The sequence below is a fragment of the Nelumbo lutea genome, chromosome 4, assembly GCF_056320005.1.
Source record: "Nelumbo lutea isolate HS-2025 chromosome 4, American lotus-T2T, whole genome shotgun sequence".
Taxonomy (NCBI): domain Eukaryota; kingdom Viridiplantae; phylum Streptophyta; class Magnoliopsida; order Proteales; family Nelumbonaceae; genus Nelumbo; species Nelumbo lutea.
Window position 1 is genome coordinate 18,404,329 of NC_142687.1, and position 6,366 is coordinate 18,410,694.

Sequence of the window (6,366 nt, forward strand, 5' to 3'; positions counted from 1 at the left end):
AGTGGCAACTTTACAAAGCCCTTCCAATCAACCTTATACAAAGATCACTGATTTGTTAATTGGAGATCTCAAACCAGCCAAAATTTCAAAATAATACAAATTTTAATTAAGAGAATCTCATTAAGTTGGATGTCTTTGGAATCAATCTTGTGGGGCTCTCCATTTAAATGGTACTCATTACCTATAATAGGATCAAAATTGCTGTCAAGTGAAGAAGGAAACCATAACAGACCTAATATGGTTCCTCTCATTTGAGTTAAAATGTTTGGACGGATTCACCTAACAAAGGCCACTATAAATTAAGGGGAAAACAAGGGGAAGGCCCCCCTCTTCGGTTCTTCCTTCGGCTCCCTCTAGTGGCCCACTTCTTTGGCTCTTAAACCTTTTTGTTTTGTTTTGTTTTTTTAGTACAGGAGGAAAGATCAAGAATCAATTTAAAATATTTTGGTGTTCGTGCTGCTGCAACAAAAGAAAGAGGGGGATTTATCAAATTACTAGAATCAGAAGGTTTTCTCTGCCAAACAAAGAAAAGAGTTTGTACCTCACTAACATTTCTGCAAAAAAGAAAATTAATTAAATTTCTTTGAATTTATCTACATTTTTTTTTGTGTTTAAAATTTAACACAAAATTTGTATCGACAGTCATCTCCCAAGTAGTAAGACCAACTCTAAACTGGACATACAATTCAGATTGATTATGCCCTGGTCCAAACATTCCATGTCTTTCAAAAGCATCATAATATTGATCAATGTTCACATAACATCATTCTAGTAATAAGGAATTATTTAATGGTTGCGGAGTCATCACTATTATGAGAAGCAACTTTTCATTTTTCATTGTACTCCATCATTCTTCATTAGGTAATCTTTCTAATCTAGTTGTATTCTTTTTCGAAGAACTACAGAACTCCCCCCTCTTTTGATGATTTAGTTTTCTTCTCTTGTTATCCCAAAAGGTGGCTTTTCTTAAAGGTCACTCCGATTCTTATGTTGGCATAAAAAATCTTCTATTCTTATGTTATAATGCAACCATTTTTCCTTTTATTAATTTAATTTCTAATAAAACAGCGTTAAATGTATTTTAAGGCTCAATTTGGAAATAGTACAAATATAAATGTATTTATGGTTCAAATACATACGAAACAAAACATATTTGCACTCTACATATTTTTACTCTTTTCAAGCTGAGCCTAAATATCAATACCTATCTCTCTAAATGAAATCACAGATCATTTTTTAAAACTTATTCCGTTTAACCATCTGATACCTTTCCTTTGGTTGATTTTTCCCAAAGTTTTGGGGTTTTCAAGTTTTCAGAATAGTCGAACTTGTGATCTAAAGCTAGACATTCAAAAAGAGAGAAACTGGTCCTTGAAGAAAAAAATTCCATTGCTTTACCTTATTATTCTCTTATCTATAAATATTCCATTAACCCAAGATGTGAAAGTCTACTTTGTATCCAAGAAGCGGAAAAAAAAAAGTAAAAGAGGGAAAGAATGACTGCACCGATCAAAGATGGTAAGTGAAGAGGTGTGATAGGATTAGCTGAATGCAATTGCTGTTTAGCTGTTCAACCTACAAAATTTCAACTTCTTATTTGAATTATTGAATAGGTCCAACAATTGTTATTCCATGCATCTAGCTCATAGTAGAAACAAAACCTAACAATTTTGCATGAATGAATATATGGAAAATAACACTCCATGAGAATGCCTACCATTGGATAACAACAACAAATATTCCCCAACAATAAAAAAAATGAAGATGGGCAAAAGATTTTTCTTTGGTATTCAAATGCCTCATTTTGTCATCTATGTCTAAACATTCGCAGTCAAAACACTAGTCATGCTCAAAGCCTGCCCAAGTCTTAACTGGGCTGGAAACCTTGGTCTCTATTCTTTTGGGACCAGTCAAAAAAAAACTAAAAACCATTTCTTCTTCGTCTTCTTCTCATTCATTCTTCTCCTTCTCTCAGCAAAGGAAGAGTGAATGTTTGAAAAAACTCTTAAAAAAGAGATAAAGAATGATCCCCGTCCATCAGAACTGTTTAGAAAGAATAATCTAGTAGGCCATTTCTAAGGGGGGTTGTGGAGCTATGTCATCACTTTCCAACCGTAGGGCTCCGGCCGGTAGGCTGGACGTGACATCCACGACATTGATAAAGTACAGAACGGCCGGGATAATTCTACTTGATGAGTTTGGAGAGGTACATCTGTGACGCATTACCTTCCATAATTCATCCAAACTTTTTATAAGATCAAGCTCAAGAGTGAAGCCCATGATTACGAAGCAGAGAAGCCACAGAACATGATAGGAGAACTGTCACACCCTCTTTGCTAGAAATAAGTCAAATGGTTCGAGCCAACAGCTCCAGTGGGCCTCACAACATGTGAAGTGGTCCCCAACTGGGTTGTTCTTGTCCATCCCCAACCCCAAGTGGGCCGCATTGAACAATGGATCAGGAGCCTCAAATAGTAAATGGGTTTGTCTGTCTACAGCACTCAGATTCTTGAATCATCTCTTTACCAATGGACCAAATGGAAAGGGAAGCCCAAAATTGTAGGCGCATGGGCCCACATGTAGAATAGATGCCTTATTCAATCCTTGGGATATTCTTTTTATTATCTGATGATTAACAATTGTGGTAGAGCCTGACATCATGGATTCAGTCTAATTCAATGCAACCATGACACATGACAACTTGATCCTCATCCAAAATTCCAACCCCTCTAACACGTGGCCACCGTATATTGTTAAAAGGTTAGAAATTAATGGTCTCATGGGCACCAAACAGGGCCCAAGTAGATGAGGTGGCAAGATAAGATCCATGAGTTTGGTTGATTTCTTTTATTTATCTTTCCCCCTCCTTTTTCAAAGGAGAAGGGGCAATCCATGATCATGCGGGAGTGGTCAGGCTGAGTAAACCATGTGAGAGTCCCTACCCGGCTACCCGGCTACCCCTACCGTACCGTGTTAGTCCTTGATTGGCCTGAAAATTAATTTAGGCACTAAACTATAGAAAGATTCTTTTAAGCCAATAAATGATCAAAACGATAGGTATCGTACCAATTGGTCAGCGTGACCACACAATCACTGATCATCATCCTTTTGTAGAAGAAGAGGACGCGTGTCGTCATAGTGAATAGGTCGATAGTCCAATTTATTCCTGTGATGGGCCTACCCGAGGTTAACTAAAAGTTACACGGGTGGGTCAAAATACAGCCCACCTATGCCAAACGACAAAAAACCAGCCAATATAAATGGCTTACTTTCACCACCCTTTCAAACATTTCAAACGCCACATCTTCTTCTGCTCAGGCTCGCAAAATAAACTTTCTCCACTCCTGAGTCCTGACCCATCTTCCTTCTAATCCCATAGATTTGGTTGCTCTGAATTTCTTGTTTCAGTTGATCACTCACTACCAGTACTAGCTAGCTAGACATCAATGGATGGAAGAAAGAAGAGCTCTGACCTTCCTCCGGGGTTTAGGTTTCATCCAACTGATGAGGAACTGATCATGTATTATCTTCGAAACAAGCGAGATCGATGCCCTGCCCCGTATCTATAATCCCGGAAGTTGATATCTATAAATTCGATCCATGGGAATTACCTGGTTAGTCTTGATTTTTGTTAAGCTCATATTTCTTGATGATGGTTCATATAAAAATATTCATGGGTTACTGCTAGTTGTTGATCTGTAAATTAAAGTTCATCCAATTATTCGTATGTGGGTTGTAGAAAAGGCAGAATTTGGTGAGACAGAGTGGTATTTCTTCAGCCCACGAGAACGCAAGTACCCAAATGGGGTGCGCCCAAATCGAGCAACCGGCTCTGGTTATTGGAAAGCCACGGGCACAGACAAGGCAATCCGCAGTGGGCCTAAGTATGTGGGGGTGAAGAAAGCTCTTGTGTTTTATAAGGGCCGCCTGCCCAAGGGTGTTAAGACGGATTGGATTATGCACGAATATCGGTTGGATGGTTCAAACTGTAGACAGCCGACCAAGATCAATGGATCCATGAAAGTAAGTCTCGTTCAGTTGATATATAATAACATGATTAGGCCTGATGAATGATAATCTATCTCGGTTTTTCCAACAACTAATTCCAAACTTGTTTTCAATTTTCATCCACTGCAGTTGGATGACTGGGCCCTCTGTAGGATTTATAAGAAGAGGCATTTGGGAAGATCTGTGGAGCAAAATGATGATCCATGTTTTCGAGAGAACACAGAAATCAATTCTTCTGGTACCAGTGAGCAACAACCACCTTTGATATTTCCAAGGACGTGTTCTCTTGCTCATATGCTGGAGGTGGAGTATCTGTCCATGTCGCACCTTTTAAATGATGGCAACCCGCTTGATGATTTGCCAATGCAGTTCCAAACAACTGAAAACAATAATCACGAAGTTGACAAACTTTTTTCTGGCGACATGGCTCACCAGTTTCCGAGCACGGCGAAGTTTCAAGTGAACCAGAGTACTGTCTTTAACCCGCCGATATTCATCAACCCGTTATTTGAATTTCAGTGAGCTGGGCTTGGTTAAAATGGGGCGGAAATGTATTTTCTTATATAGCATCATGACGACCTCCTCTGTTCAAGCTCAACAATTGTAGAAATCTGTTTCTCTTCTTTGTCGCTTATTAGCTTCTCGTTTCCAATTAGGAGGTGCAAGATTAAATTAAACCATGTTACAAGAAATGTAAAATGTTGTATAACTAGCAAGAGCAGATGAATTTGTGTCACAGAATCATAGAAGGTGACCATTCATCAAACTACGGGATGTAACAAATGAAGTTACATGATTACCAGGAAAAAGATAACAGACATTGTCAGTAATTGTCTTTATTCTTGAATATAATGGATGGTTGGGATTCACAATTAATTCCACTAATCAAGTTTTGCAAATATGAAGCCTTATCATGGGATTTTTTTTTCATTTGAAAGCCTTATCGTGGATGTCACTGCTCTATTTGATATTATATAATATTTAAATAATGACATGAGATGTCCAAATTCGGTGATGACCAAAGAGGTAAAAAAGATTCTAGTTGCTGACTTAATTTTAACAGCTTTATAAAATAAGTTGAACCACAATCGGAAGAGGGAAAACTAGATCTCATGGAGTTTTTTATGCTAGTCGCGCTGCTATTTCGAAACAAAATAATGAGGAAACTCCGACCTGTTTGAGTACTGGGTCGGAAAATCAAAATGTAGAGATTAATTAGGGATGGCAATTTTCTCCATCCCGATGGGAACCCGACTTCCTCGACCGATGGGGTCAGGGATGGAGATTATTGGGATGGGGATGGGGATTGAGGTTCCTACCCCACCCCGACTCCGATTATATATATATATATATATATATGTGTTATTTATATTAAATATATATTATTATATTATTTTTATATATCACACCATATTTAAAACATCATTTATAATTTATTTAAGCAAATATATTTTTCAAAAAACTACTGTTATCTAAAAATATTTTGGGGATTCGGATCCCCACTGGGAATCCATCCCCATCAGGGGTTAGGGATGGAGGACACATAATCCCTAGCCCGAAACGCCCCATTGCCATTCCTAGTAGAGATTGAGGCTCCCTCTATGAGTTATTAAATATTAGGATTAATAACGATGAACTAGACTGAGTTGGGATCTCTTGCTAATAAAACAGGTCCCAATCCCCTATCAACGATCAAGATCAGCTTTAGCCAATGCAAGGCCCATTGGAATAGCCTTGCATTGGGAACATTTCTTTACTTCTGTGATTTATTTTATGGGGAGATATTCCCAATGCTAGGCTATAATGGTTGTTGGAACAGATTCTGCACTGACTGAATCCGGTTTCCCTATCAACTTGATCTAACATCGCACATCTCAGAGACTGAGACCCACTATAAAAGTAGGACTCGCCATGTATGAGATGTGCCATGTCAGGTTATATTGGCAGATGATCCAAACTTGAGGATAACAGTCTAGATCAGGGTTCTATTGCTGTTCAAAGGAAGAAGAGGGATCTCAAATCCAATAAAGAAGAACATCTAAATAAGCCTTGTCTATCACATTTTCTCCTTTGGTTGGCGTTTGTTTCTGTAAAATGGATTTAAGATTCTTTAGAAGGGAATATTTCTGCCTTTGTGGTCTTTTTGAATGTTTAGCAAATCCGTATTTCTGTAGTGTAAATCAGAAATATGCATTCAGCAAATCCGTATTTCTTCCTAAATAATAATGAAGTCCAATTGAATAAAGTTTATTCCAACCTTAGGCTTTTGTACGGTGTGACCTCATATAAATATAATGGGAGAAGTATGGATTTGCCCAATGCAAATTTCTGATTTTTTTTTTTTTTTTTATGAAAAGG

At 37.9% G+C, this 6,366-nt stretch overlaps 1 pseudogene across 1 annotated transcript; it reads left to right on the forward strand.

Annotated features, from left to right (window-relative positions):
* The first annotated feature begins 3,311 nt into the window (after positions 1–3,311).
* LOC148854312 (NAC domain-containing protein 2-like) lies at positions 3,312–4,838 on the forward strand (annotated as a pseudogene). Its single transcript, XR_016112274.1, has 3 exons — positions 3,312–3,614; positions 3,740–4,023; positions 4,138–4,838. The product of XR_016112274.1 is annotated as an NAC domain-containing protein 2-like (transcript).
* Positions 4,839–6,366: the final 1,528 nt, after the last annotated feature.